The sequence below is a fragment of the Onychomys torridus genome, chromosome 8 (genome assembly GCF_903995425.1).
Source record: "Onychomys torridus chromosome 8, mOncTor1.1, whole genome shotgun sequence".
Classification (NCBI taxonomy): Eukaryota; Metazoa; Chordata; class Mammalia; order Rodentia; family Cricetidae; genus Onychomys; species Onychomys torridus.
The window spans coordinates 42,970,553-42,980,177 of NC_050450.1; positions in this window are offsets into that span (position 1 = coordinate 42,970,553).

Below are 9,625 nucleotides of genomic sequence, written 5' to 3' on the forward strand. Positions count from 1 at the left end.
TTCACCAAAAAGACAAAAGAAGGAGTGGATGACAGCGTGAGACAGGCCAGAAGGAGTTAACTTGTCATGGGGCTGGGAAATGAGTCCACCCAGAGAGTATACCGAGTTCATTTTCCCCACAGGCGAGTCGAGCCGGGCGGTAGTGATGCACACCTTTAATCCCAGCACTCGGGAGGCAGAGGCAGGAGGATCTCTGAGTTCCAGGACAGCCAGGGCTACACAGAGAAACCCTATCTTTAATAAAAACAAAAAACCAAAATAACAAGAAAATGGAGGGAAAAAAGGTTGTTTGCTTGGCCTGGGGCCCTTGCAGTGGCCTGGTGCAGAAGATGAAGAGACAATGAATTTGTCTCCATCTCAGAAGCTGCCAGGTTTGGGGACCCAGCACCAGTGGCAGGCATGGCAGACAAGTGCAGAACCTTGACTCTGAGCTAGACAAGCAGTGCAGGCCAGCTCTATGCAGCCAGTCAGCGATGGAGAGATGTGCAGTGGCCCTGCAGCAGCACCCCAGGACGACGGCGAAAGTGGGGTGGACAAGGTAGTGTTCCTCTGCAGCCAGCATTTCTCTTGATAAAATAATTCGAGTAGTGAGCTCCTTCATGCTGCATTGGACCTCGCCGAATCCCAAGACCAGCTGGCACTTGGTAGTAAGCCTTTGGAGACCTCTCTCCATTCATTTTCCCCCCCATTATACAGTGCTAACCCTAGAGTTAGTTAAAGCATCTAGAGGGACAGTAAAAAATAGCACTTAAAGTATTTAAAGGAATACTCACCTGGCAGGGGAGATCCTGTGACCAGGTAGGTGGTTTTCCAGGGCAAGGCTCATCCAGGACACTTCATATGTGCTGACCCCGGCAGTTTCTCCAAAAAAAAAAAAAAAAGGTTAAAGAAGGCATCCTGCATATCCTGAATACAGAGAAACAGGCACTCCCAGAAGGCATAGTGTCCTTGGGTGAAAATTCCAGTGCCATCCCAGTGCATAGGTAGACTACCTCCAGGTAGCCAGGGAGCCTCCCAGGGTCCATGAACCGTAAAGCTAGTTTAACATATACTCCACAGGGCTCAGTTGGTAAAATGCTTGCCACACAAGCATGAAGATCTGAGTTCAACCTGGTTTACACAGTGAGTTCCAGGACAGCCAGGGCTACATAATAAGACCCTGACTCAAAATAATGATAATCATAACGTGGAGAGAAATTGAAGAAAACACTTGACATTGACCTCGGCCTCCATAAGCTTGTGCACACACAAACACACACACACAGTCCACTCCACAGGAAATAGGTCGTGTTTGGAACTGTAGGCTGGGGCAGAGACCTGTGGCTGAGGAGGTCACGGGCTCCAACAAAGAGGTCACGGCTGCTGTGGATACGTCAAACTGCCTTCTGAACATTCATATTGATATCCATAGATGACTGCTAAGTTAGCCTCAGTCGGGAGAGAGAGACTTTTTTTCTGCAAAATATGAGTTACTGCAGAGACTCAAACAATCAACATACCGTGAATAAAAGGCTATTACTCTGGCATAAAGGCCAGTGCTCAACCACAAATGGAAGAAAATCACACTGCAGAAGAGGGAGCAGAAAGAATGTGGAAGGGGTGAAGTGTTGTATGTAGTTATTAATTGCAAGACTTACAACACACACACACACACAAGCACGCACGCACGCATGCACGCACGCACGCCACATAGTTACATAAACAGTTGCTAGGAGGGACTCTTCAGTGGAACTGCCTGGGAGCTGCAAGGACTCAGGTTTTTTGTTTGTTTGGTTGGTTGGTTTGGTTTGGTTTTACGAGACAGAGTTTCTCTGTGTAGCCCTGGCTGTCCTGGAACCAGACTGGCCTCAAACACAGAGATCCAGGCATGCACCACCCTGCTGGGGAGGTGGGGAACGACTCAGCTTTTATGAGTTGCCACTCATGCTGGGGTGGGCTTTTGTCAACGCACTGCCTTTGAGTAGCCCTTGCTCTGCGGAGCAGCCCCTCCCCCACACTCCTGCAATAGCCTCAGTGAGACACCACACCCCCACACCCCCCACACCCCACCCCCGCCCCACTCTCCGAGCTAGACATGGGTGCAACTGCTTCTTTGTTCTGCTGTCCGTGTCTAAAGAGCGGAAGCCATCACATCCCTCCAGGAAAAGTCACGTGACAGCAGTGTTTGTACACTCTATAAAGTGATGTACAGCGCACAGCAGTCACTGATGATGACATGACAGTTTTTTGCTCATATTGTTACTATGCTATTTTATGATGCTCTGCTATGTTGGAGTGCATCTTCTGTTTATTCAAAAACCTGTTTACTGGCACATGGCTTTAATCCCAGCACTTGGGAGGCAGAGGCAGATGGATCTCCAAGTTCTAGGCCAGCCTGGTCTACAGAGTGAGTTCCATGATGGCCAGGGCTATTAAAAAAAAAACAAACAAAAAAACAAACAAAAAAAAAAACAACCAACCAAAAAACAAAACAAACAACAACAAAAGCCTCTTTAATGGACGAGGGTTGTGGCTCAATGGCTGAGTGTGGATCTGGCACATAGAAAGCTCTCTTTTACTCCTGGTATTGCAAAAAATTAACTAAATAAAAATGTCCATTGTACAACACACCAGCTCTAGCACCATACATCTCACGCTTTCCACATCTCTTGCTCACATTAGGCCATGTAGGGCTAAGCGACACCATCTAGAGTTGTGTAAGTACACGCTTCACTGTTCTCATTCTGATGAAACTGCCTCAGGATGGATTTCCCAGAATGCATCCCTGCCAGAGAGTAACTCAGGATAGCATAGGTTATTGCAAACATTCTGATAGTTCATTGCTACTTTTTTCATTTTTTAAAAATTATATGTGTATGGGCATTTTGCTCACATGTATGTCTGTATACTGCTTGTGTATCTGATGCCTACAGAGGCCAAGGACAGCATTTTGGATCCCATAGAACTAAAATTACAGATGGTTGTGAGTTGCCATGTGTGTGCTGGGAATCAAACCTGGGTCCTCCAGGAAAGTACTCTTAACCTCTGAGATGTCTCTCCAGCCCTCCATCAGTTACTTTTTAAACCATTATTTTCCTGTTCTCAAAAGTTAGCCACTGACAACTTCTATAATTCTATGACTTCTAGATTTAAAATGATTTAATTAACACATAACAAACACCCCAAAATGTAAGTGGTAATATACAACCAATGTACATTCCTTTGTTTCCTATTCTGAGACAGGGTCTCCTGTAGCACAGGACTCATTGGACTCATTACATAGCTGAGGATGACCTTGAACTCCTGATCCTCCTGCTTCCTCCTCCTATGTGCTGGGATTACATGCATGTGCTTTTTATGCCCTTCTCTGATGTTTGTATGTCTGGTGAATCTGCTGCCTCTGCCATCTTTACCAGGTGACTTTCGTAGAGAGTTCAAGGCTCTCTCCCAGCGATGTGTGCCTTGGCTTTACAGGCCTTATTGACTCTGACTCCAGGGAAAAGCTTTAGCGTGTCGTGCATGCAGTTCTGCTTTAATTGATGCAAGTACTGAAGATCTCTGTTGAGGTACTTCCGGGCCAGCTGGAACGTTGCCACTAACAGCTCTGGGTGTGGTGCTCCTGGCTGCAGGTATTAGGGCGCCTGTAGTTCCTGTGGGCACATGAGGGTGGGGCTGCCCTGGTAGGCCACAGTGAGCTTGCTTGCTAGTTTCACACTGATGTTGTTAGTGTCTTTTCAGAGGCCCTTGGCCTTGGTCTGCTAGAGGAAGGCTGTTCAGCTGCTTCCTGGAGCTGAGGGTTGGTGGTTGGTGTTTCTCAGACTTCAGCGTCAGGCTGAGGTGAGAACAGGCTGTTCAACTGCTTCTTGAGACTGAAGGCAGATTCGTAATGCTGCCTGCCTGTTTTCCTTGGTGAGCCAAACCGGTTTCAGAAGGCCACTTGGCTGTTTCCTGGGACTGTGGGTGGGTGAGGGGGCCACCCATCTGCTTTCTAGGACCTCAGTTGCTCAAGCAGCTTAGGGTACACTGCCAGGCTGTTTCCTAGGACAGTGGGTGGGTAGCTGAGGCCACCTGGCTGTTTGGCAGGGCTGTGTTGATCCTTCACCACACTGTTAGGAGTTCCAAAGTAGCAGCACAAAGCAGGGGCCTACATGTGGGAAGGCAAACATAGACCGTACTCCTCAGGACAATGCAGAAGCCGGGAATCCGGGAACTCAGAGCTTATAAGCACTGCAGATCTGAGCAACAAATGCTATCCTTTCGATCCTGCTTGTCTACCCATCTCTCACACCCCAGGCAGGGTCTCTAGCCCAGGCCAGTCTTGAGTTCCTTGTGTAGTTGAGAATGAATGTATGGGATTACAGGTGTGCAACACCATGCCTGTTCCATGAGGTGCTAGGAACCAAACCCAGAGCCTTGTGCATGCTAGGCAAGAATTCTATCAACTCATCTACAGCCGTAGCCCCTTCTTACCTTTGCTATAGGGAGTGAAATCCCTCTTACTCCAGGGTTGATCTTGAAAGACTATAGAAAATGCTGTGTGCTTAGCTCCCTTCTTTACAAGTTCAGCACGCATCTCCACACCGTGCAAAGCACAGCTTTGGTCTCAAATCTTCCAGCTGAGGGACATAGTCTAGACACCTCTAGTAGTCACCGTGCTCTCATCCTCCAGTAGGGGGCGCCAGCTGGATTAGTCTCTTTCTTGGGTTGTTTTATAGGCATCTTGATATCTGGGGGTGTAGTAGGGAAACAGGGACATGAGATTGAGATTAAGAAAGTGTGCACCTAGGACTGGAAACGTCACAAACTACAATGCCACCTGCTCTTTGTCAATGAGTTTATGTTCTTCATAAGTGCTTATCAAAAACTGCTCTAAGCCACTAACCAATGAGAAACCAGGAAAAGCATGTCTTCCCCATTAGCTTAAACTCTCACCATTTTTTCGGGCGTTGGTGGCACACACCTTTAATCCCAGCACTCTGGGGCAGAGGCAGGCGGATTCCAGAATAGTCAGGGCTACACAGAGAAACCCTGTCTGGAGAAACGAACAACAACAAAAACCCTCACCATCGCCCCTCTGGAAATGCTGAGCGAGCCCTGCCTTCGGAGACTAGTTAGTGTCACTGTGCTAAGGAGAAAGGTAAAGCTGAGGGCAGCCTTCTAATAGGTTTTTCTTTAACTTCGCTAATTCATGGCCAAATTTCTGCTGGCAATTGTTAAACTTTACCCACTTTATTTCTAAAAAGTCCTAAATTAATCTACTTACTCCTTGCAACAGAGTTTCACATAATCCCAGCCTAGCTTTGAACTCTTGAACCTCTGGTCTCCTGGTTTGTGCAGTGCTAGGGAGGGAACTCCGGGCTTCCTGCATGCTAGGCAAACACCTATAAAGTGAGCTGCACCCCCCCAGCCCAGCCCATTCTCCTCACTTTGTTATAGAGGTAGTGCAGTCAGCATTTCTAGTAAAGTCATCCCAACTAGGGCCAGTGATAGGGCTCAGTGGGTAAAGGTGTTTGCTGCCAAGTCTGAGTTCAATGCTTGGGACCCGTATGATGGGAGAACCAACTCCGGAAAGTTGTCCTCCGACCTTCACACCTGCAGTGTGGCGTGATTCCTGCCCCCAAATAATAATCCTTTTTAAACATTTAAAATAACTCTAACTAGCATAGCATCTAGTCCAGATTGTTTTTTAATGCTGGGGGTAGGACTCAGGCCCTCATGCCATGCTAGGCAATATAACCAGAAGACACACCCACAATTTCCTCAGACACATCATTTTCAGTGACATAACCATGACCAGAGTCCAATGTCCTGTTCGCCCTTTCGTGAACATTTTCCCATGTAATTGAAAATAGATAAATACTGGATGAGTGGATGACTGCGTGCCGTGTTAATTCACTTGGCCCTCAGCTCGTACACAGCTCCGTGTCTAATGGACTCCATACCCTTCGGAGAAACGCTCAGCTGCCTCTTGTAATCTCGGGCAACGATGGCAAGGGCAGTTTGTGTCGCTTGTGCATGACCCTGATGCCTTCAGGAGTCTTCTCTCCTCCTGCCTCTCCCCCGCTAGGCCAGGCATCGGTGCCAGGACACCGAGTCCCAGCCCTCTTGCCTTGGTGTGACCAGATTCTGAAGGCCATTTTCGGCCCCAGGCCCTGCCACATCTTGTCTCCTTCGCTTCCCAGAGCTCTCTAATTTAAACCTCCCACGGGCAACCCTGACTCAGAGCTTTTTTTCCCACCCTGGGAACTGAGCCTTTTCACTTCTCTGTTGCAAAAAATAAAAGATAAAAGTAGGAAAAAAGCTACATGAAGCCGTGTGTGGCCGGAAGCTTAAGATCCCCCATAGTAGCCTCTATCACCGGCAGGATATTTTCTCTTAAAGCAGGCACAGGGGTGCACGCCGCTAATCTCAACACCCAGGGTGGGGAGGTGAAGGCAGGGTGATCAAAAGTTTTAGGTCAGCCTTGGTATACAGTGAGTTTGAGGCTAATCTGAGATATATGAGACCCTGTCTCAAAATTATTTTTACATCCCAATTTATATTCTTAAAGAGTGTTACTGTCGGCCGGAGGTGGTGGCACATGCCTTTGATCCCAGCACTAGGGAGGCAGAGCCAGGCAGATCTCTGTGAGTTCGAGGCCAGCCTGGTCTACCAAGTAAGTTCCAGAAAAGGCGCAAAGCTACACAGAGAAACCCTGTCTCGAAGGAAAAAAAAAAAAAAAAAAAAAGACAGTAAAACCACATCATATTGTGTATTTTTTAAAAAAGATTTATTTATTTATTATGTATACAATGTTCTGCCTGCATGTATGCCTACAGGCCAGAAGAGGAGAGGACACCAGATCTCATTACAGATGGTTGGGAGCCACCATGTGGTGGCTGGGAATTGAACTCAGGACCTCTGGAAGAACAGTCAGTGCTCTTAACCTCTGAGCCATCTCTCCAGCCCCCATATTGTGTATTTGTTGTATGTTACAGATCATGTTGGAATAATTTCATTATTACTAAGGCAGGATCCCACACATCATAGGCTATCTTCAAACCTGCTATGAAGCTGAGGTTGCCCTTGAACTTCTGATCTTCACGCCTCCACTCCCCAAGTGCTGGGAACCACTATACTTGGGTTATGTGGTACTGGGGACAGAACTTGACACTTCAGAACACACCCTAAGCAAGCATTCTGCTAACTGAATCATACTCCTATCCCCTAGTTTTTAGATTAGTAGAGCAGTATGGGACTCTCCAGGTATCCTTGGGTTGCCTGACAAAGGCAGGCACAAGATCTTTGTAGGAACATTCTAGCCCATACCTCCACAGACTCCTCATAGAATTACCAGTGTGTACTCTATTTCATCTGTTCTTTTTCTTGCAGTACTGAAGATTGGATCCAGACCATGTGCATACTGTACAAGTGCTGTACCACTGAACTACAGCCCCAGCCCTTCACAAGTCCAGCTCAAGATATACATGTATGGGTCAGTGAGATGGCTCAGTAGAAACAAGATGCTTGCTGCCAAACCTGATGACCTGAGCTCAGTTTCCAGGGAATCAACTCCCAAAGTTATTCTGATTTCCACATGTGTGACATAGCATGTACATGTATGCAATCGCAGGCGCACACACACAGTGACAGCTTGAGTCTGAAAGTCCCCCACAGGTTTGTGTTTTAAGTGTTTTGTCCCTAGCTTGTAAAGCTATTTTGAAGGGTGTGAACTTTTAGGAGTTATCACCTGATTGGCACAGTAAGTAGTAGAAACCATCGTTTCAATGCTGGGCACACCCACCCTCTCCCCACCTGTCTGCTGCCACATTGTGCCGCCGAGGCATCACCCCCACGGTACATGAAGCAACACAAGCCCTTCTGTGAGCTGCTCCTAGGCTGCCCTTTCACAGCTGTGGAAAAGCAACCGTCACAATAAAACCTGAGTCTGTCCTGAGCCAAGAGGAGGATGGATAATCTAGGGATTTGATAACCTAAGGCAAAAAGCAAATATGTGTTCCAGACTAGCCAGGGCTACCTTGAGAGACTGTCTCAGAAAACAAAATAAAAACAACCAAAAGCCCTGTGCCTGTCAACACTTGGCCCATTTGCCAGCCATCCTGATTTGGCCCATCTAATAGACGTATCACAGTGTGTCACTCATTTTAATTACCAGGTCTGACAATGCAGATCTTTAAAAATCATGATTGTGGCAGGCGGCAGTGGCGAAAGCCTTTAATCCCAGCACTTGGGAGGCAGAGGCAGGTGGATTTCTGTTGAGTTTGAGGCCAGCCTGGTCTACAGAGTGAGATCCAGGACAGGCACCAAAACTACACAGAGAAACCCTGTCTCGAAAAACCAAAAAAAAAAAAAAAAAAAGAAGATTTCATGTGCATTTTGTAATGATACAGCTTAAGTGTTTAGTTGTCAGAGGACAACTCACAGGATTTGGTTGTCTCATTTTATCATGTGGGTTCCAAGAGGAAACTCAGGCTGCCAGGCTCCCATAGCAAGTTACCACCCCCCACTGCATAATCTTCACAGCTCCTGTGCATCCATTCAAATCCTTACTTTACAATTGGGTTGAGGGGCTGGAGAGAATGCTCAGCGGTTAAGAGCACTGGTTGCTGTTCCAGAGAACCTAGGCTCAATTCCCAGTACCCACGTGGCAGCTCACAACCACCTCTAACTCCAGTTCTATGGGATCTGACCTTTTCTGGTCTCTGTGGGCACCAGACTCGCAAGTAGTGAACAGACAGACATGTAGGTAAAATACCCATACACACAAAATAACTTTTTAGTTGCGTTGCTTGCTTCAAGACTCCATTTTTTTGTTTGTTTTTCAAGACAGGGTTTCTCTGTGTAGTTTTGTGCCTTTCCTGGGACTCACTTGGTAGCCCAGGCTGGCCTTGAACTCACAGAGATCCACCTGGCTCTGCCTCCCGAGTGCTGGGATTAAAAGTGTATGTCACATGTATTCTTTATGTAATAAGAATTATTAAATTACATGACACACATTATCTCAACTGTAATTTTTCACTATTTTTTTTTGGGGGGGGGTTTCAAGACAGGGTTTCTCTGTGTAGCTTTGTGCCTTTCCTGGAACTCACTCTGTAGCCCAGGCTGGCCTCATACTCACAGAGATCCATCTGCCAGTCTCTGCCTCCTGAGTGCTGGGAATAAAAGCGTGTGCCACCACTTCCCAGTGAAAATGTTTAACTTTGATAAACTCCTGTTATCATTACTATTGTGTATCTGGCAACACTCAGGATCAAATCTTGGAAAGCACTGGGGAGGCAGAGGCAGGTGGATCTCTGAGTTCAAGGCCAGGACTGCAGTGAGATCATATCTCAAAAAAAGAGAACATAGCCATCTACAGCATTCCACACTGAAGTCCAACTGTGATCCAAACACAGCTAATTCTACAAAGACCACCTAGTTAGAGAGGGCCATCACTTCCTAAAAATGTTGGATGTCTTTAGTCTATAGTGATCCAAAGTGATTTTGATATTTCACCCATTTATCTTCAGAAGACTGTTTAAAATGTCTTTATAGGGGCTGGAGAGATGGCTCAGTGGTTAAGAGCACTTGCTGCTCTTCCAGAGGACTCAAGTTCAATTCCCAGCACCCACATGGCAGCTCACAACTGTCTACAACTCCAGTCCCA